At 40.8% G+C, this 20,570-nt stretch overlaps 1 pseudogene; it reads right to left on the reverse strand.

Moving 5' to 3' along the window:
* Positions 1 to 7,011: 7,011 nt before the first annotated feature.
* LOC119471498 lies at positions 7,012 to 7,092 on the reverse strand (annotated as a pseudogene).
* Positions 7,093 to 20,570: the final 13,478 nt, after the last annotated feature.

The following is a 20,570-nucleotide window of genomic DNA, read 5'->3' on the forward strand; positions in this document are numbered from 1 at the left end:
TTTTTTTTTTTTTTCTTGCTGATTGGTTTGAATTCCTTGTAGATTCTATGTATTAGCCCTTTGTTGGAAGAATAGATAGGAAAGATTTTCTCCCACTCTCCTGGTTGTTCATTTACTCTGCTGATTATTTCTTTTGCTGTACAGAAGCTTTTTGGCTTAATTAAGTTCCATTTATTTATCTTTGGTTTTGTTGCATTTGCTTTTGGGTTCTTGGCCATGAAGTCCTTGCCTAAGCCAATGTGTAGAAGGGTTTTCCCAATGTTATCTTCTGGAATTTTTATGATTTCAGGTCTTAGATTTAAGTCTTTGGTCCATCTTGAGTTGATTATTGTATAAGGTGAAAGATGAGGATCCAGTTTCATTCTTCTGTATGTGGCTTGCCAATTACCCCAGCATCATTTGTTGAATAGGATGTCCTTTCCCCACTTTATGTTTTTGTTTGCTTTGTTGAAGATCAGCTGGCTGTAAATATTTGGCTTATTTCTCAGTTCCCTATTTCGTTCCATTCATCTATGTGCCTATTTCTATGCCAGTACCATGATGTTTTGGTGACTACGGCCTTTTAGTATAGTTTGAAGTTGCGTAATGTAATACCTCCAGATTTGTTCTTTTTTTTTTTTTTTTTTTGAGATCGCCCAGGCTGGCGGTGCAGTAGTACAATCATTGCAACCTCCACCTCCTGGGTTCAAGCAATTCTCCTGCCTTAGCCTCCAAAGTAGCTGGGATTACAGAAGTGTACCACCACACCTGGCTAATTTTTTGTATTTTTGTAGAGATGGAGATGGAGTTTCACCATGTTGGCCAGAATGGTTTTGAACTCCTGCCTTCAAGTGACCCACCCACCTTGGCCTCCCAAAGTGCTGGGATTACAGGTATAAGCCACTATGCCCAGCCAGATTTGTCCTTTTTGCTTAGTCTTGTTTTGGCTATGTGGGCTCTTTTTTTTGTTCCATATGAATTTTAGGATTGTTTTTTCTAGTTCTGTGAAGAATGACAGTGGTATTTTGATGGGAATTGCATTGAATTTATAGATAAATAGAATGTATATTCTGCAGTTGTTGGGTAGAATGTTCTGTAAATATCTGTTAAGTCCGTTTGTTCTTTTTTGACTTTCTGTCTTGATGACCTGTCCAGTGCTGTCAGTGGAGTATTGAAGTTCCCCACTGTGACTGTGTTGGCATCTATCTCATTTCTTAGGTCTAGTAGTAATTGTTTTGTGAATTTGGGAGCTCTAGAATTGGGTGCATATATGTTTAGGATTGTAATATTATCCTGTTGGACTACTCCTTTTACCATTACATAATGTCTCTCTTTGTCTTTTTTACCTGTTGTTACTTTAAGGTCTCTTTTTTTGTCTGATATAAAAATAGATACTCCTGCATCCTTTTGATGTTTATTTGCATGGAATATCTTTTTCTAATCCTTTACCTTAAGTTTATGTGAGTCCTTATGTGTTAGCTGAGTTTCTTTAAGATAGCAGATACTTGACTGGTGAATTCTTATCCATTCTGTCATTCTACATCTTTTAAGCGGATCATTTAGGCCATTTACATTCAACATTAATATTGAGATGTGAGGTACTGCTCTGTTCATCCTGCTAGTTGTTGTCTGAATACCTTTTTCTTTTTAAATTTTATTATTGTTTTATAGGCCCTGTGAGATTTATCCTTTAAAGAGGTTATTTTGGTGTATTTTGAGGCTTTGTTTCAAAATTTAGAACTCCTTTTAGCATTTCTTGTAGTTCTGGCTTGGTAGTGCCGAATTCTCTCAGCATTTGTTTGTTTGAAAAAGACTTTATCTTTCCTTCATTTATGAAGTTTAGGTTTGCTGGATACAAGAATCTTGGTTGATAATTGTTTTGTTTAAAGAGGCTAAAGATAGGACCCCAATGCCTTCTAACCTGTAGGGTTTCTGCTGAGAAATCTGCTGTTATTCTGATACGTTTTCCTTTATAGGTTACTAGATGCTTTTGCTTTACCACACTTAAGATTCTTTCCTTTGCCTTGACTTTAGATAACCTGATGACTGTGTGTCTCGGTGATTATTTTATTTATTTATTTATTTATTTATTTATTTATTTATTTATTGGAGATGGAGTTTTGCTCTTGTTGCCAAGGCTGGAGTGCAGTGGCGTGATCTTGGCTTACCGCAACCTCCGCTTCCTGGGTTTTAAGGGATTCTCCTGCTTCAGCCTCCCAAGTAGCTGGAATTATAGGTATGCACCACCACGCTCAATTAATTTTTGTATTTTTAGTAGAGAGTGTGTTTCTCCATGTTGGTCGAGCTGATCTTGAACTCCTGACCTCAGGTGATCCGCCTGTCTCAGTCTCCCAAAGTGCTGGGATTACAGGCATGAGCTACTGTGCCCGGCCCAGGTGATGATCTTTTAGAGATGAATTTCCTGGGTGTTCTTTGAGTTTCTTGTATTTGAATGTTTAGATCTCTAGCAAGGCCAGGAAAGTTTTTCTCAATTATTCCCTCAAATAAGTTTTCCAGACTTTTAGATTTCTCTTCTTCCCCAGGAACACCAATTATTCTTAGGTTTGGTCATTTAACAGAATCTCAAACTTCTTGGAGGCTTTGTTCGTTTTTTTAAATTCTTTTTTTGTCTTTGCCACATGTCTTGTCTCTGAGCTCTGAAGTTCTTTCTTCTACTTGTTCGATTTTATTTTTGAAATTTTCTGTATATTTTGCATTTCTCTAAGTGCGTCTCATTTACGGAAGTTATTATTTTTGTTTGTTTGTTTGTTTTGTTTTTTTTGGGACGGAGTTTCACTCTTGTTACCCAGGCTGGAGTGCAATGGCGCGATCTCGGCTCACCGCAACCTCCGCCTCCTGGGTTCAGGCAATTCTCCTGCCTCAGCCTCCTGAGTAGCTGGGATTACAGGCACGCGCCACCATGCCCAGCTAATTTTTTTTTGTATTTTTAGTAGAGACAGGGTTTCACCATGTTGACCAGGATGGTCTCGATCTCTTGACCTCGTGATCCACCCGCCTCGGCCTCCCAAAGTGCTGGGATTACAGGCTTGAGCCACCGCGCCCGGCCGGAAGTTATTATTATTTATTTTTTTAGATGGAGTTCACTCTTGTTGCCCAGGATGGAGTGCAATGGCATGATTTCAGCTCACTGCAACTTCTACCTCCCTGGTTCAAGTAATTCTCCTGCCTCAGCCTCCTGAGTAGCTGGAATTACAGGCATGTGCTATCACACCTGGCTAACTGTGTATTTTTAGTAGAGATAGGGTTTCACCATGTTGGTCAGGCTTGTCTGGAACTCCTGACCTCAAGTGATCCACCCGCTTCAGCCTCCCAAACTGCTAGGATTACAGTCGTGAGCCACAGCACCCAGCCAGGTTTTTTTAGTTTATCCTATCTATTTCTCTGGAGATTTTTTTCTTTCTGAGACGGAGCCTCATACTGTTGCCTGGTCTGGAGTGAAATGGCACAATCTTGGCTCACTGCAACCTCCACCTTCCGGGTTCAAGCGATTCTCCTGCCTCAGCCCCCCCAAGTAGCTGGGATTACAGGCACCTGCCACCGTGCCTGGCTAATTTTTTGTATTTTTAGTAGAGATAGGGTTTCACTATGTTGGCCAGGCTGGTCTTGAACTCTTGACCTTGTGATCCACCCGCCTTGGCCTCCGAAATGCTGGGATTACAGACCTAAGCCACTACGCCTGGCCTGATTTTCTTCATTTATACACAGTACTATTTCAAAAAATTTTTTTAAAAAGTTAGGTGTGTTGCTCATGTAAAGAGACCACCAGGCAGGCTTTTTGTGAGCAACACGGCTGTTAATTCACCCAGGTGCAGGAGGGCTGAGTCCGAAAAGAGAGTCAGTGGAGGGCAGTGGGTAGGAGTTCGTTTTATAGGTTGGGGCAAGTGGTCAGTTAAAGGTAGTAATCTATTTCAGAGAGCGGAAGGGCGTCATAGGATGCATGGTCACAAGGGCAGGGGTTGGTAATCTATCTTGGGGAAAGGAAGGCTGTCATGGGAATGCATGATCAAAAGGGTAGGGGTCATCTGTTACAAACAGGCATGATCATAAGGGTGGGGATTATCGGTTGCAAGCAGAGGGGAGGGTGTGGTAAATTACATAGTTATGGGGTGGGGGTCCTGAGAAACCCAATGTCCAGGAGGAAAATTCCACAAGACTGAGCAGGAACAATGGTTGCAGATTGCAGGTTGCAGGGGGAGAACGATTAGTTGAGGCAGAAACCAGTTGTTTCACTTCTCTCTGTGGCCACCTGGTTACTTGTGGTGACTTCAGACTTTCTGGCTCCTGGGGACCATCCACAGGTGTACATGCGGGTCACCAAAGCTATAATGGCCAGGCTTGGACTTGGTGGCCTGACAGGGTGATTCCTTGTTCTGGTGCTCTCCCCCGTGCCCTAGGGATGGAGCTTCCTGAGAGCTGGACTGCAGTGATTGTTATTGCTTTTCTGGGTCCAGCCGCCCAGTGGAGCTACTGGGCTCTGGGCTGGTACTGGTGAGTTTCTGCAACGTCCTGTGAGATGATCCGTTTTCAGGTTTCTCAGCAGCAGATACCAGCACCTGCTCCAGTGCAGGTGGCAAGGAAGTGAACTCTGTGACAGTCCTTGGTTGTAGTTTTGTTTAGTACACTTTCTCAAATGCTGTTGTGTTAGCAGTGAAGTTGTCACGTGGACAGACTCAGGACCTCTGGTAACCAGGATGTCACAGGCGGTGGAATTAACTGTTGTTTTCCCCTTCCTTGGAGCAAGATGGAGTTTTGGTCTTGTTGCCCAGGCTGGAGTGCAATGGCACGACCTCAGCTCACTGCAACCTCCACCTCCCCGTTTCAAGCAATTTTATGAATTGTTATAATGACTTGGGTTGGTTGGCCTCCAGCCAGTAAGTAGTGCTTTCAAAAGTGCATCAGCTGTGGTAGTGTGGGGGGACGCTAGCTTGCCATAAGGTCACCTGGATAAATATTGAGGATTCTCAAGCACTGGGTGGGGTGGGGGGTGGGAGGCGGAGTCATAGAGCTCCCAAGAGATTATTTCTCTTGTCTTCAGCTACCAGAGTGGGTAGAGAAAGACCATCAGGTGGCGGCAGGGTTATACATGTCTGAGCTCAGACACTCTTTGGATGAGGCTTGCGGCAGCCACTATGGGGGATGGGTGTGTGGTTCTCAGGCTAATGGAGGTATGTCCCCAAGGGGATTATGGCTGCCTCTGCAGCGTCATAAGGGTCACAAGGGAAGTGAGGGAAAGCTGGCAGTGACAGGTCTTATCTGGCTCCCATGCTGCCAGCAAAGCCAATATCACTCCCACCATGCCCCATCAACTGTAGGAGTTTATATCCAGGCAGCTAGATCTTGCCCCAAGCTACAAGCTTCCCTGCTGAGAAAGCAAGCAGGGCTTTCAGGCCCCACCTCTCCCTGCCTGTTGTGGCTTCCATGCTCTTATCTGCACTTCGTGTTCACCCTCCTCTCCATTTTGCCCAGGAAAATTGACACTCCATCAAAATTATTACAAAGTTCAGCTTGAAGTTTCTTTCCCCCTGTGGTCTTTCCCAATCCCACTGGCAGCCCCCTGCCACAAAGACTCCTGTGAGAAAAAGTCAAATGGCTTTCCTGGCCTTCTCTGGGGACTGGGAGTGCCTATATGGCTTTTCCCATGGCTTCTTCTACCTTCATATTTCACTGAGCTCTCTAAATTTGTTTCAGCTCTAGGTTAAATCCTTCTCCTGTGATCTGGACTTTCAGGTTCCTCAGTGAGAATGTGTGTTCCGAGGCAGAATTTCCCTTCTCACATGTTGGGCACTCAAAGTTTTTTGACTTTTTGATAATAACTATTTTAACTGTGAGTGAGATGATATCTCATTGTGGTTTTGATTTGCATTTCTCAGACGACTAGTGATGATGAATATTTTTCCATATACCTGTTGACCATTTGTATGTCTTCTTCTGTGAAATGTCTATTCAGCATATTTGCCCATTTTTAAATCAGATGTTTGTTTGTGTTGTTGTCATTTTTGCTATCAAGTTGTTTGAGTTCCTTATATATTCTGGTTATTAATCCTTCATCAGATGGATAGTTGGCAAATTTTCTCCCATTCTGTAGGTTGTCTCTTTACACTATTATTCCCTTTGCTGTTTAGAAGGGGTTTTGTTTTATTATTTAGCTTGATGTAATCCCTTTGTGTATTTTTGCTTTTGTTGCCTGTGTTTTTGAAATCTACTCAAAAAATCTTTGCCCAGATCAATGACCTGGAACATTTCCCCAATGTTTTCTTCTACTAGTTTCACAGTTTCAGGTCTTACATTGAAATCTTTGACTCACTTTGATTAGATTTTTGTATGTGTTCAAAAGAGACAGAGGTCTAGTTTTACTATTCTGCATATGGTTATCTAGTTTTCCCAGTACTATTTATTGAAGAGACTGTCTTTTCCCCAGTGTATGTTTTGATGCCTGTGTTGAAAATGAATTGGCTGTAAATGTATGGATTTATTTCTGAGTTCTCTATTCTGTTCCATTGGTCTACGTGTCTGTTTTTATGCTGCTACCATGCTGTTTTGCTTACAATAGCTTTGTAGTAGCTTTTGAAGTCAGATAATGTGATGCCTTCAGTGAAGACTAATATCACTTTGGAGGAAAAATATTTGTTTGTAATTCAGTAATACTTTCAGTTTTAAAAGTTTTCCTTTTAAGTTAAATTTCAATTTAACTTAAGTGATCAAGTGATCAATTTAACTTAAGAGCTCAAGTGATCCACCTGCCTGAGCCTCCTAAAGTGTTGGGATTACAGGCATGAGCCACCATGCCCGGCCAATAAAACTATTTTGTTTTTAAATTATACTTTAAGTTCTGGGGTACATGTGCAGAATGTGCAGGTTTGTTACACAGGTATACATGTGCCATGGTGGTTTGCTGTACCCATCAACCTGTCATCTGCCTTAGATATTTCTCCTAATGCTATCCCTCCCTCTGCCCCCGACTCCCGCAGCAGGCCCTGGTGTATAATGTTCCCCTCCCTGTGTCCATGTGCTCCATTGTTCAACGGTGCTCACACGTTCAGAGAAACTTCTCTAGTAACAAACTATAGAAATGATCCCTGAAAGCATAGTCTTTAAAAAGAACATTATGGCTGGGTGTGGTGGCTCACACCTGTAATCCCAGCACTTTGGGATGCTGAGGCAGGCAAATTGCTTGAGTCCAGGAGTTTGAGGGCAGCCTGGGCATCATAGTGAAACACTGTCTCTACAAATAATACAAAAAATTAGCTGGGTGGGGTGGCACTCTCCTGATGTCCCAGCTACTCAGGAGGCTGAGGTGGGAGGATCACCTGAACCCAGGAGGTTGAGGCTGCAGTGAGCTATGATCATTCCACTGCATTCCAGCCTGGGTGACAAAGTGAGACCCTGTCTCAAAAAAAGATACATAAAATATATTTTTATAAGATATATACATATATATGATACGACATATATATATTATCTATCATATATATGATATATGATATATCACATATATTTAATAATTTTATAACATGACATATCACATATTATATCATATATAAATATACCTATGATAGATAATATATGCACATCACATCTTATGTATATTATATATAAATATATTCTATTTCTCAGGAGAGCCCTCATACACCAGATTAAAGGCTTGAAACAGTGATTGCTGGGGAATGGAGGGAGGGGACCATTTGGGGGGAGGGAGGGGACCATTTGGGGGGAGGGAGGGGACCATTTGGGGGGAGGGAGGGGACCATTTGGGGGGAGGGAGGGGACCATTTGGGGGGAGGGAGGGGACCATTTGGGGGGAGGGAGGGGACCAGGAACTGCATTTTTCATTCCAAGTCTTATCATCCTTCTTGGCTTTTAAAACTATGTACATGCATTAATGTGATAAAAATTTAAAGTAAATTTAGAAAACACAACAAACCCAAGATATTTTCTTTGTTAAAATTAAAGTATATTAAAATGTGACCAACTCCTTTAAGCTAGTATAGTGAAATAAAAAATAAAAACTTGTTTGTTCCTGTCTTGTTCCATTTCAGTGATTCCCAAGGCTCTTCTCTGTGCTCCAGGTTCCTCACGTTGTATTAAATGAAGACCATTTTACCATCTTCACAAGGAAGGAGGAACAACCAATAAAAAATGGTTGATAGGTGTAAAGAGGCCTGAAAGGATAAGGAATCCAGGGCAAGTCTTTTTGGCTGAAAATTGTTAGAAAGTGAGATACGACAAAGAATTATAGATTAAAGCTGGCAATAACTGAGCAGCAAGTGTTGTGCTGGGCCCTTTCTTTGCATTACATCGTTTAAATCCTCACAATGATCCTATGAGTTAGGCTAGACTATTTCCCCCATTCTACAGATAGAAACCCTTTCAAAGGATGAGTAATGTGTCAAAGGAAGTAGCAAAGCCTGGATTTAAACTCAGATCTGTCTTGCTTGAAAGTCTAAGCTCTTGGAAACTTCCAGTGTATTTGAGCAAAACCAAAATAACAATCTGGGGGGTGGGGATAGGGAGGTAGGAGGAATCACTGTGGCTGCCAGGTCTCATGACAGGAGTACAAGAGAAAACTACTCAGTACTAATTGAAGCTCTAAAAGAATGATCCTGCTTCACTAAGGAATGCCACAGTAGATTGTCACATGAGCACCACTAGAATAAACTGAAGTATATGTACATTAATTCACCAAACGTTTATTAAATGTCCCCGAGTTGGTGACGGAGTTAGGGAATAGTAATATAAATTCTTCACTTGCATAATCTAATTCACTTAGATATGAGGAGTTTCTTTTTTATTACATTTAACATAATTATTATACTTTAAGTTCTGGGATACATGTACAGAACACACAGGTTTGTTACGTAGGTATACAGGTGCCATGGTGGATTGCTGCACCCATCAACCCGTCATCTACATTACATATTTCTCCTATTGCTATCCCTCCCCTACCCCCCCACCTCGATATCCCTCCTCTAGTCTCCCCACCCCCCAACAAGCCCCAGTGTGTGTCATTCCCCTCCCTGTGTCCATGTGTTCTCATTGTTCAACTCCTGCTTATGAGTGAGAACATTCGGGGTTTAGTTTTCTGTTCTTGTGTTAGTTTGCAGAGAACGATGGTTTCCAGCTTCATCCATATCCCTACAAAGGACATGAACTTATCCTTTTTTATGGCTGCATAGTATTCCATGGTGTATATGTACCACATTTTCTTTATCTGGTCTATCATTGATGGGCATTTGGGTTGGTTCTAAGTCTTTGCTATTGTGAACAGTGTGCAATAAACATACGTGTGCATGTGTCTTTACAGTAGAATGATTTATAATCCTTTGGGTATATACCCAGCAATGGGGTTGGTTCTAGACACTTGAGGAATCACCACACTGTCTTCCAAAATGGTTGAACTAATTTACATTCCCACCAACAATGTAAAAGTGTTCCTATTTCTCCATATCCAGATATGAGGAGTTTCTTGAAGAATTACTATAAAATTAGGGGCTTTTTACTATCCTGAGACATATTATCAATATTCAGTTTCTTAGAGGAAATTTGTTCCTCTAGTATTAATGTTATACTCTGACTGTTTCAGCAGAGGGCACTAGGTAACCAAGACAGTTTTGAACGTCACGTGGCAAAATAGTTAATAAAAGTATCTTTTTGAGCTTTATCTAAAAACAGAGTCATGATTTTTAAAAGCATATCAAATGTTCAAAACCAGAATAAGCCATAAACCAAAGAAAGGAGGTTTGAAATACGAACATTGGCAAGATCACTCAGGTCAATATCCTAGATGCTTACACAATTATAGATTTTTTTTAGTGTTCTGTTTATAAAATGATTTCCATTACTTATCTGCAAGCCTCTATTAGTGCCACCAGGAAATGTCAGTTTATCACCTAGCACTTATGAGAGAGACGGCTTAGGGTAGGGGAATAAATCCTGGGCCAGAAGCAAAAAATCTGGAGTTTGATAGGACCTCCCTCCACTCACATTGCCTTTTACCAATTCTGTGACCTGGAGCAAAATACTTAATCCTTTAGAGGTGTTGTTTTCCACACCTCTAAAACAGTGATAATGTCTCTCTTGCTTATGAACGTGAAAATGTGTTGCAAATGCTGTAAATGCATAAGGTATTATTAACATATAAAAAGTCAAGCTGTTAGAAAAGAAATTCTAGAAACAAAATGCAATCCTACATAATTTCCTTTTGATTCCAGGCCTGTAACAATTGGTTTTGGAATCTTCTGATAGTAGTGTAAATCCTATTAGTTCAAACAGATGAAAAGCAGCAATCTATAGTCACGATTTTAAGATTATAGTTTTCCAGACTCATAAGATTTTGCAAGTCTATTTTTTTCTTTTTTTCCTTGAGACAGTGTCTCACCATCACCCAGGCTGTAGTGCAGTGGCACAATCTCACCTCACTACAGTCTTGACCCACCAGGTTCAAGCAATCCTCCTCCTGCCTCAGCCCCCCAAGTAGCTGGAACTATAGCCTATGCCACCACTCCGGGCTAATTTTTGTCTTTTTAATAGAGATGGGGTTTCACCACGTTGGCCAGGCTGGTCTCGAACTCCTAAGCTCAAGTGATCCGCCTGCCTAGGCCTTCCAAAGTGCTGGGATTACAGGCATCAGCCACCATGCCCAGACTACAAGTCCCTTTTCCACATCAAAGAAAAAATACAAATTAATTCATAAAGATTTGCTAAAAGATCTTTTCATCATGTGATCATCAATTGTCCTCAAACTGCCACTCATTTGCATAGAGAGATTTCTCAGTTTTCAGGGAGAAGGCACATCTGGCTATATGCTTTTCATTTTCTTATGCATACTCAGATACATACTGTTTGCATGCCTGACTAGAAGTATGGCCACCCATCATCACTTCCGAATTGCCTTTATGAGTAATGTTTCCATAACCCAATTAATAGGATATGATTATATGTTATGTGTGGGAAACTAAAGAACAAAAAGATCAAATGTATAAGTGGGAGCTAAACATTTAGTACATATGGGCACAAGGAAAAAAAAAACACTGGGACCCACTGGAGGGTGAAGGGAGGGAGGAGGGAGAGTATGCTTTCTGATAATCGTAGAACCAGCAAAAACCACTGGAACCACTTGGAGCTACTAGAAAATTAGCATTCTGCCGGTGAGGTGGCTCACACCTGTAATCTCAGCACTTTGGGAGGCCTGGATGGGCGAATCACTTGAGCTCAGGAGTTCGAGACCAGCCTGGCCAACACAGTGAAACCCTAACTCCACTAAAAATACAAAAATTTGTTGGGCACAGTGGCACGTGCCTGTAGTCCCAGCTGCTAGGGAGGCTGAGCCAGGAGGATTGCTTGAACTTGGGAGGTGGAGGTTACAGTGAGCTGAGATCATGCCACCGCACTCCAGCCTAGGTGACAGAGCAAGGCTCTGTCTAAAAAAAAGGATGAAAAAAGAAAAGGAAATAAAATTAGCATTCTCTCTTATTACTCTTTTGTTTACATAATCAAATGTATTTTAACAGTTACTACAGGTGAGACCCTGTGGGAGATGCTAAAGATACATTAGGGAAAAAGAACAAAGATACAAAACCAGCCACGTCCCTACATATTCCTGGAGATTCATGTGAAGCGGCAGGGGCACACAAAAAATGTGAGGAGTAAAGGAAAATAGTTGTGAGTTGTGAATATTTTGTAAAGAAAGTAAACATGAGGCTGAAATACTAAAGAACAGAGGAAAACGATCGTAGACAGGCTGCTCAGGAAGTCAGGTCAAGAAAAGATGCTGACATTTCAGCTGAAACCTGAGGAGAGGCAGCGTTTCAGGGGTTGCAGCTCTCCCAACAGAGGCAATAAATAGCATGCACAAAGGCCCTGAGAAGAGAAAGATCCTGATTTGCCTGAGGAACTGAAAATAAAACAAAACAAAACGGAACAAAAGCCAGATGCTCAGAGCACAGCAAGCAAGGGGAAGAATGCCTTTAAAAAACAAGATTAAGTTGAGGTCAGATACCAGGTTTTGTGGGCTATGGTAGGCTTTGGATTTCATTCTAAGGAAAATATAAAGTCACTGAAGAATTTTAAACAGAGAAATAACATCATTGGATTTGTATTTTAAGAAGATTCTCGCTACTTGGAGAAGAATGGGTTGGAAAGGGACAAGAATAGCAACAGGAAGATAAAAGTCTAATGCAATTGTCCCTGAGATAGATGACAATGAACTCAATAAATGTGCTGATGGAGATGAAAAGTTGTTCATAAATTTCACATGTATTTTAAGAGATACTGATAGTTTTACTGGTTATTAGTAAAGTGTTTCAATGCAAAATACACCTTGGAAAATAACTCAAAATATGATAATTTCATTTGACAGAATGAGTTCTGTTAACTTTTAATGATCTCGAAGCTGTTATCAAGCACTTTAATCAATTCATTATATATTAATTAAATATCTTTGGAGTGTATAGAAATGAAATTTGAGGCTAGGCATGGTAGCTCATGCCTGTAATCTCAGTACTTTGGGAGGTCGAGGCAGGCAGATCAGCTGAGATCAAGAGTTCAAGACCACCTTGGTCAACATGCCAAAAGCCTGTCTTCACAAAAAATACAAAAATTGGCCGGGCACAGTGGCTCACGCCTGTAATTCCAGCACTTCGGGAGACTGAAGTGGGCAGATCACAAGTCAGGAGATGGAGACCATCCTGGCTAACATGGTGAAACCCCCCGTCTCTACTAAAATACAAAAAACTAGCTGGGCGTGGTAGCACGAGCCTGTAGTCCCAGCTACTCAGGAGGCTGAGGCAGGGGAATGGCTTGAACCTCGGAGGCGGAGGTTGCAGTGAGCCCAGATTTGCGCCACTGCACTCCAGCCTCGTGACAGAGTAAGACTCCGCCCCCAAAAAAAAAAAAAAAAAAAAAATTTAGCCAGGCGTGGTGGCAGGAGACTGTACTCCCAGCTACTCGGAAGGCTGAGGCAGGAGAATCGGTTGAACTCAGAAGGCAGAGGTTGCAGTGAGCCAAGATTATGGCAGTACACTCCAGCCTGGGCAACAGAACAAGACTTTGTCAAAAAGAAAAGAAAAAAAGAAAGGAAGGGTAAGGGAAAAGGAGGAAAGGAAGGAAGGGAAGGAAGGGAGGAAGGAAATAAAATTTAAGAGAGATCCTTCTTTTTAAAAATGCTTATCACTTTGGAAATCAAAAGCTTCCTGAATAAACCAATTGGAAAATAACCTATTGTTTAAAATAAAACTAAATTGTATGGGGCAGAAAATAAGCACTCAGAAAGGATAGAGATTAAAAAACAATTTGGACTATCAGGGAATTTTTATGGTCCCCAAATTGGAGATTCTTCCTGGGCTTTTAAGGAGGGATAAAGTTTAGGTAAACCAACAAGTTTAGGCAGGGAAAGGATTTTACTTTTGGGGTTTCCACTCATCTCAGAATAATTTCTCCTTTTTCTCTCAGAACTGGCCCTCCCTCCATAGGAATGGGCACCGAGTGGACATCCAGTGCAGTCTAACCAATCTTGCCACAAGAAGTAATTGCACTGGATGCTTGGCCCACATCAAGTCAAGCCAATCAAACTTTATATCTCAGGAATTCTGAATTGAGGTTCAAAATAGGGAGGTACCTCCCTAAACATGGCTGGAACCATACCACATAAAATCAGGAGCCACAGATGGGTAGAGAAGTGGGGAAAGGTAATCTTCAGGGAGAAAGAGTAACAGAAAAAAAATATCCTTAATTATTGGTTCTAGAACCTACTAGATGCTTCCAGAGTCTGTTACTATATTCTTGTCCTTGAGTTCTGTGAGAAAACGCCGCATCCTTAAAATCGTTTCCCTTTTTGCTTAAATTACTTTGTGCTAGTTGTTATTCAGAACCAATGTACCTTATCCAAGCTCAGTAGTCATAAAAATAAGAATAAGCATGATGAACAGACAGGATTGACTGTAACAGACTATCATTCTATACACAAAATATTGAGGAAAAACATAAGGCTAGGCACCATCTTTAACAAGCATAAATTTAGTGGAGTGTGATAAACAGCATGCCAGAATTACAATGACACCTCATGGATACTGATATCAAAGATTCTTCAGGCAAAGAATGAAAATGACATTATCAGACAGGAAAAGTAGTCATGAATTAGGGACTCATGCTTTCAGGTGGAAGCGTTAATTCTGAAGATTAATTTGGCAATATCTATTAAGATTCTTTAAATGGATATAGCACTTCTTTCAACAAACAAGGATTTCTTAAGTTCTTAGTATACATCAGGTGCATGTCTAGGTAGTGGAAATAAAGTACTAAACAAGAAAGGTAAATTCTCTGCCCTGTGGAACTTACAGGGAGAGGGGGAAGAAATAATAAATTAATTACAAAATTGCCTATAATTTCTAGGAATTTGACAAGGTAAACAATCAGATAACTATACACAGATGTAGGCACAAACATGTTGACACATTACAATGTTACTTATAATTTTTAAAAATTGGGCTGGATATGGTGGCTCACGCCTGTAATCCCAGTACTTTGGGAGACCAAGGTGAGCGGATCACCTGAGGTCGGGAGCTCAAGACCAGCCTGACCAACATGGAGAAACCCTGTCTCTACTAAAAATACAAAAAAATTAGCTGGGTCTGGTGGCACATGCCTGTGCCTTCAGAGGTTGTGGTGAGCCGAGATTGCGCCATTGCACTCCAGCCTGAGCAACAAGAGCGAAGCTTTGTCTTAAAAAAAAATTGGAGGCCAGGCACGGTGGCTCATGCCTGTAATTCCAGCATTTTAGGAGGCCGAGGTGGGTGAAATATCTGAGTTCAGGAGTTTGAGACCAGCCTGGCCAAGACGGTGAAACCCCGTCTCTACTAAAAATACAAAAATTAGCCCGGCGTGGTGGTGGGCATCTGTAATCCCAGCTACTTGAGAGGCTAAGGCAGAAGAATAGTTTGAACCTGGAAGTTGGAGGTTTCAGTGAGCCAAGATCACACCATTGCACTCCAACCTGGGCAACAAGAGCGAAACTCTGTCTCTAAAAATAAATAAATAAATAAATGGAAACAACCAGCCAGGCACTTTGGCTCACTCCTATAATCCCAGCACTTTGGGAGGCCGAGGTGGGCGGATCACCTGAGGTCAGGAGTTCAAAACCAGCCTGGCCAACATGGTGAAACCCCATCTCTATAAAAATACAAAAATTAACCAGGCATGGTGGCAGGAGCCTGTAATCCCAGCTGCTTGGGAGGCTGAGGCAGGAGAATCTCTTGAAATCTTGGAGGTGGAGGCTGCAGTGAGCCAAGATCGTGCCACTGCACTCCAGTCTGGGCAACACCTCATTCTCAAAAAAAAAAAAAAAAAAATTGGAAACAACCTAAGTGTCCAATAATAAGGAATCAATTACATAAATTATGATATAACATAGCACATCATTGTTTGGATATAATTTAAAATCTTTTAAAATAGTAATGGCTAATGTTCATTAAGTGCTTACTATGTGCAAGGTATTGTTCTAAGTGTTTTATGTGCAGTAACTCCTATAATTACTCATTCAATAAACGCAAAAGTCCTGCAGTAGGTATTTCATTATCATCTCCATTGTATAGCTAAGAAATCTATTGCATGGAGAGGCTAAGTAACTCACCCATAATTGTATAGCTAATAAGTAGGAGAGGTAAGATTTTAATCCAGAGAAGAGTTTAACTTTAGAAACTGTGCTCTTAACTCCACTATTCCCTAAGAAACATTCCAATGTGGAAAAATATCCATAATATAGGTCTAAGTTAAAAATGCAATACATATCTAATTTGATACATAATTTTAAAAAAATAAATTATGTATGTACTTTTACCCAGAAAAAAGGAAGAGATTCCAAAATATTAATAAATTAATTTCCCTGAATAGTAGGCTTACAAATTTCAGTTCTCTTCTTGGTCTGTTTAATATTTCTGAAACTTTTTGTACTTAACATGGATTACTTAGTAAAGAGGGTATAATTTGTGCCAAGGCTTAAAGGATGAAGAGAAATTAAGTAAGAATTACGAGAAAAGTAAACGGGAGGCGGTTTCAAATCAGCTACCATAATCTCTACGGTGAATTAGAAAGCAGGAGAAAATCCACCTTCTAGAAGTTGCATCTTCCAAGATGTTTTTCAAAAAAAATTTGATGACTGACATTTAGGGCATTTTGTCATTTTTATAAAATGAAAGCGATACCATGAGACAGAAGGTGACATGTCCACCAAAATTAAAATGGAGCTAGAAAGAGAAAAAAAATTCTGATAATCCAGCCACTTGTCTACATTGCTAATAATGAGAAAATGTCTTTTCCAGGTTTTTGAGAGTCTCTTTGTTGAAGAAAAGCATCAGGATGCTCAGGAAATGCAGAATAAGTAAACAATTATATACAACTCAAGGCAGGTATGATAAAGTGTTATGGTGATATCAAACATATTTTAAACAATTACAAAGACAGGAAGGATGACTTCTAGGCAGTTCAATAGAACTTAGCGATAAAGAATGGTAGAAATTCAACGGACAAATAAGAGAAGCAAAGACTGCATTCTAAGTACTGTAGCAGGTGTGGAGGCAGAAAACCACAGGATGTATTAATGTTGATGCCACACAGAGTATTTTGAATTCCAGGCACACTGCCAGGAATGTACGCCCTAAGTTTTATCTTCTACGCAGTGCTGAGAAATAGGCCAGCACCCTCTAGGCAGGAGATGTGAAAGGCTTTAGGATGTCTTTTCAGGACTATCTGAGTTGTTCAGGATCTTTCACTTGAAGATAACAGCATTGGAAGTTCCTTAGCAGAGTGGCCAAAGCAGCTTACTCTACAGTAAATTTCATAGTTGACAAGCCATACTCATGGGCTCACAGCTTCCTCTCAGCCTTTTAGTGGTTTGAAACAGACGAGCGAAGATTGAAGTTATCTAAGGAAAGCCTCTGACAAATATGTAAAAGTGGAGGAAATGAAGACTCTGGAGAGAATACTCCCTAAAGAAAACCCTCATTAAATATCCTGAGAGATGCCAGGCATGTTGACTCATGCCGGTAATCCCAACAGTTTGGGAGGCGGAGGCGGGTGGATCACTCGAAGTTGGGAATTTGAGACCAGCCTGGACAACATGGTGAAACCCCCTCTCTGATGAAAATACAAAAATTCGCTGGATGCGGTGATACTCACCTGTCATCCCAGCTACTCAGAAGGCTGAGAAAGGAGAATCGCTTGAACCTGGGAGACAGAAGCTGCAGTAAGCCGGGATCATGCCACTGCACTCCAGTCTGGGCGATAGAGCAAAACTCTGTCTCAAAAGAAAACAAATAAACAAATATCCTCAGAGAACTAAGAGAAAATGCTGCGTCCATAAAACAGACCATGGTGCCACACAACAGAAACATTTATGATACAAATAAACAAAACCAAACCAAACAATCAGCTCTTGTAAATTAAAACTCTGAGAACCTACATGAAAAATTTAATATCTGGAAGATAATGTTGAGAAAAAATAAGTAAAGCTAGAAATGAGGGATGAAAAAATGGGTAGAGATTAGAGGACTAATCCAGACAAACCAACATTCAAATAATTAAAATTCCAGAAGCAAGAACAGAAAAATGAAAGGGAGAAAATAGTTACTGAACATATTCAAATTAAATTGAAGAATATGAGTTTCCATACTGAAATGGCTTATATAGTGTATAGCACAATAGATTAAAAAAATAGGCTCATACAAAGTCATATCATGAAATTTCAGAAACCTGAGGACAATAGAAAATTTTATAAGTATCCAAAGGTAAAAATAGGACATGTAATATAAGTCAAATTAGAATGAATTTAGATTTCTGTGGTAGGCAGAATTCTAAAACAGCCTGCAAGCATCCCCACCCCTGTAGACATGCCTCTCGTACTAAGAATGATGGATTTCACGACTGTAATTAAGCTGCTATCATGGCACAGTTGACTTCGAGAAAGGCTTGACCTGTGAGGTGCTAAGGGGACTCTTCTCGGCAGAGGAGATTCTCCATAGCTGGCTCTGAAGATGAGTGGCCGAGGTGCGAAGGAGGCAGAGGCCTGTAGGAGCTGAGAGTGGTCCCTGGCTGATAGCCCTCAAGAAAATGCTGATCTTGGTCTTAAAACCACAAAGCACAGAATTCTCCCAACACCCTGAGTGAGCCTGGATGCAAATTTTTCCCCACAGTCTCCAGACAAGAATTCAATCCAGCTAACACCTTAATTTCAGCCTTAGGATACCCTGAACAGAGAATCCAGTCATGCTCTGCTCAGGTTTCTGACCTATGGAACTGTAAACTAATACATGGGTAATTTTGTACCCTGCTAAATTTGTGGTGATTTATTAACAGCAATAGAAAATGAATACAGCGTCTCAACAGCAACAACAGAAGCTGGACAGCAGTCCCGACACTTTCAAAATTCTGAAGAAAAGTTATGCATTTTTACATACAAATTTTTACTTTTAATTTGTGTGGGTACATAGTAGTGTAGATGTTTATAGGATACACGAGATATTTTGACTCAGGCATACAATGCATAATAATCACATCAGGGTAAATGGAAGATCCATCACCTCAAGCATTTATCCTTTGTGTTAAAAACAACCCAATTTCATTCTTTTAGTCGCCTTAAAGTGTACAATAAATTACCGTTAACTATGGTCACCTTGTTGTGCTATCAAATACTTATTTATTTATTCTATTTTTTGTTCTATTAACCATCCCCCTCCCCCACTACCCTTCCTATCCTCTGGTAACTACCACTCTCGTATCTCCATGAGCTCAATTGATTTAACTTTTAGCTCCCACAAATCAGAACACGCAAAGTTTGTCTGTCTGTGCCTGGCTTATTTCACTAAACATGGTGACCCCCAGTTCCATCCACATTGTTGCAAATGATAGGATCTCATTCTTTTTTATGGCCGCACAGCGCTCCATTGTGTACATGTAACACACTTTCTTTATCCATTCACCTGTTGATGGACACTTAGGTTGCTTCCAATCTCGGCTATTGTGAATAGTGCCACCACAAACATGGCAGTGCAGATATCTCTTTGATACACTCATTTCCTTTCTTCGGAGTACATGCCTAGCAGTGGGATTGCTGAATCATATAGTAGCTCAATTTTTAGTTTTTTAAGGAACCTCCAAACTATTCTCCATGGTGACTGCACGAATCTACATTCCCAGCAACAGTATACCAGGGTTCCCTTTTTCCACAACCTTGCCAGAATTTGTTATTTCCCATCTTTTACATAGAAGCCATTTTAATTGGGCCGAGATGATATCTCACTGGAGCTGTGATTTGCATTTCTCTGCTGATCAGTGATGTTGAACACCTTTTCATACGCCTCTGTGCCATTTGTATGTCTTCTTCTTTTTTTTTTTTTAAATGATGGTGCTGTTGTATACCTGATACTGCCTCATATCTGACAGCCTATAATGTCTGGTTTTCTCACTCTTTTTTTTTTTCTTTTGAGGCAGAATCTCACTCTGTCACCCAGCCTGGAGTGCAGTGGCACAGTGTTGGCTCACTGCAGCCTCCACTGCCCAGGTTCAAGCAATTCTTGTGCCTCAGCTTCCCGAATAGCTGGGATTACAGGTAGGTGCCACCATGCCTAGCTAATTTTTGTATTTTTAGTAGAGTCAGGGTTTCGCCACATTAGTCAGGCTGATCTGGAACTCCTGACCTCAAGTGATCTGCCCACCTCAGCCTTCCAAAGTGCTGGAATTATAGGCATGAGCCACCACACCCAGCCCATTTGTATGTCTTCTTGTGAGAAATGTCGATTCAAATATTTTGCTCATTTTTATCAGATTATTAGATTTTTTCATGTAGTTTGAGTTTATGTATTTTGATTATTAATCCCTTGTCAGATGAGTAGTTTGCAGATATTTGCTCCCATTCTGTGAGTTGTCTCTTCTGTTGATTGTTTTCTTTGCTGCGCAGAAGCTTTTTAACTTAATGTGATCCCATTTGTCCAAATTTTCTTTGGTTGCCTGTGCTTTTGGGGTATTACTCAAGAAATCTTTGCCCCGTCCAATATCCTAGAGGGTTTGCCCAATGTTTTCTTTTAGAAAAGTTATTTCTGACCCAGAATTATGTATCTGATCAAACTACCAATTAGCTGTGAGAGTAAATTAAGGAAATTTTCATATATACAAGGTCTCAAAAAATTTACCTCTCATGTGCTCTTTCTACTGGTGTGTGCTTCACCCAAATGAGGTGGAAACATAAAACAGGAAAGAGAAACATGTTGTATAAAAGTACTGTGAGTGGCCGGGCACAGTGGCTGACGCCTGGAATCCCAGCACTTTGGGAGGCCAAGGTACGTGGATCACCTGAACTCAGGAGTTTGAGGTCAGCCTGGGCAACATGGTGAAACCCTGTATCTACTAAAAATACAAAAATTAGCCAAGCCTGGTGGCAGGTGCCTGTAATCCCAGTTACTTGAGAAGCTGAGGCAGGAGAATCGCTTGAACCCAGGAGGCAGAGGTTGCAGTGAGCCAAGGTTGTGCCACTGCACTCCAGCCTGGGCAACAGAGGGAGACTCCGTCTCAAAAAAAAAAGAAAGAAA

This window comes from Cebus imitator, unplaced genomic scaffold (assembly GCF_001604975.1).
Source record: "Cebus imitator isolate Cc_AM_T3 unplaced genomic scaffold, Cebus_imitator-1.0 Scaffold62, whole genome shotgun sequence".
Classification (NCBI taxonomy): Eukaryota; Metazoa; Chordata; class Mammalia; order Primates; family Cebidae; genus Cebus; species Cebus imitator.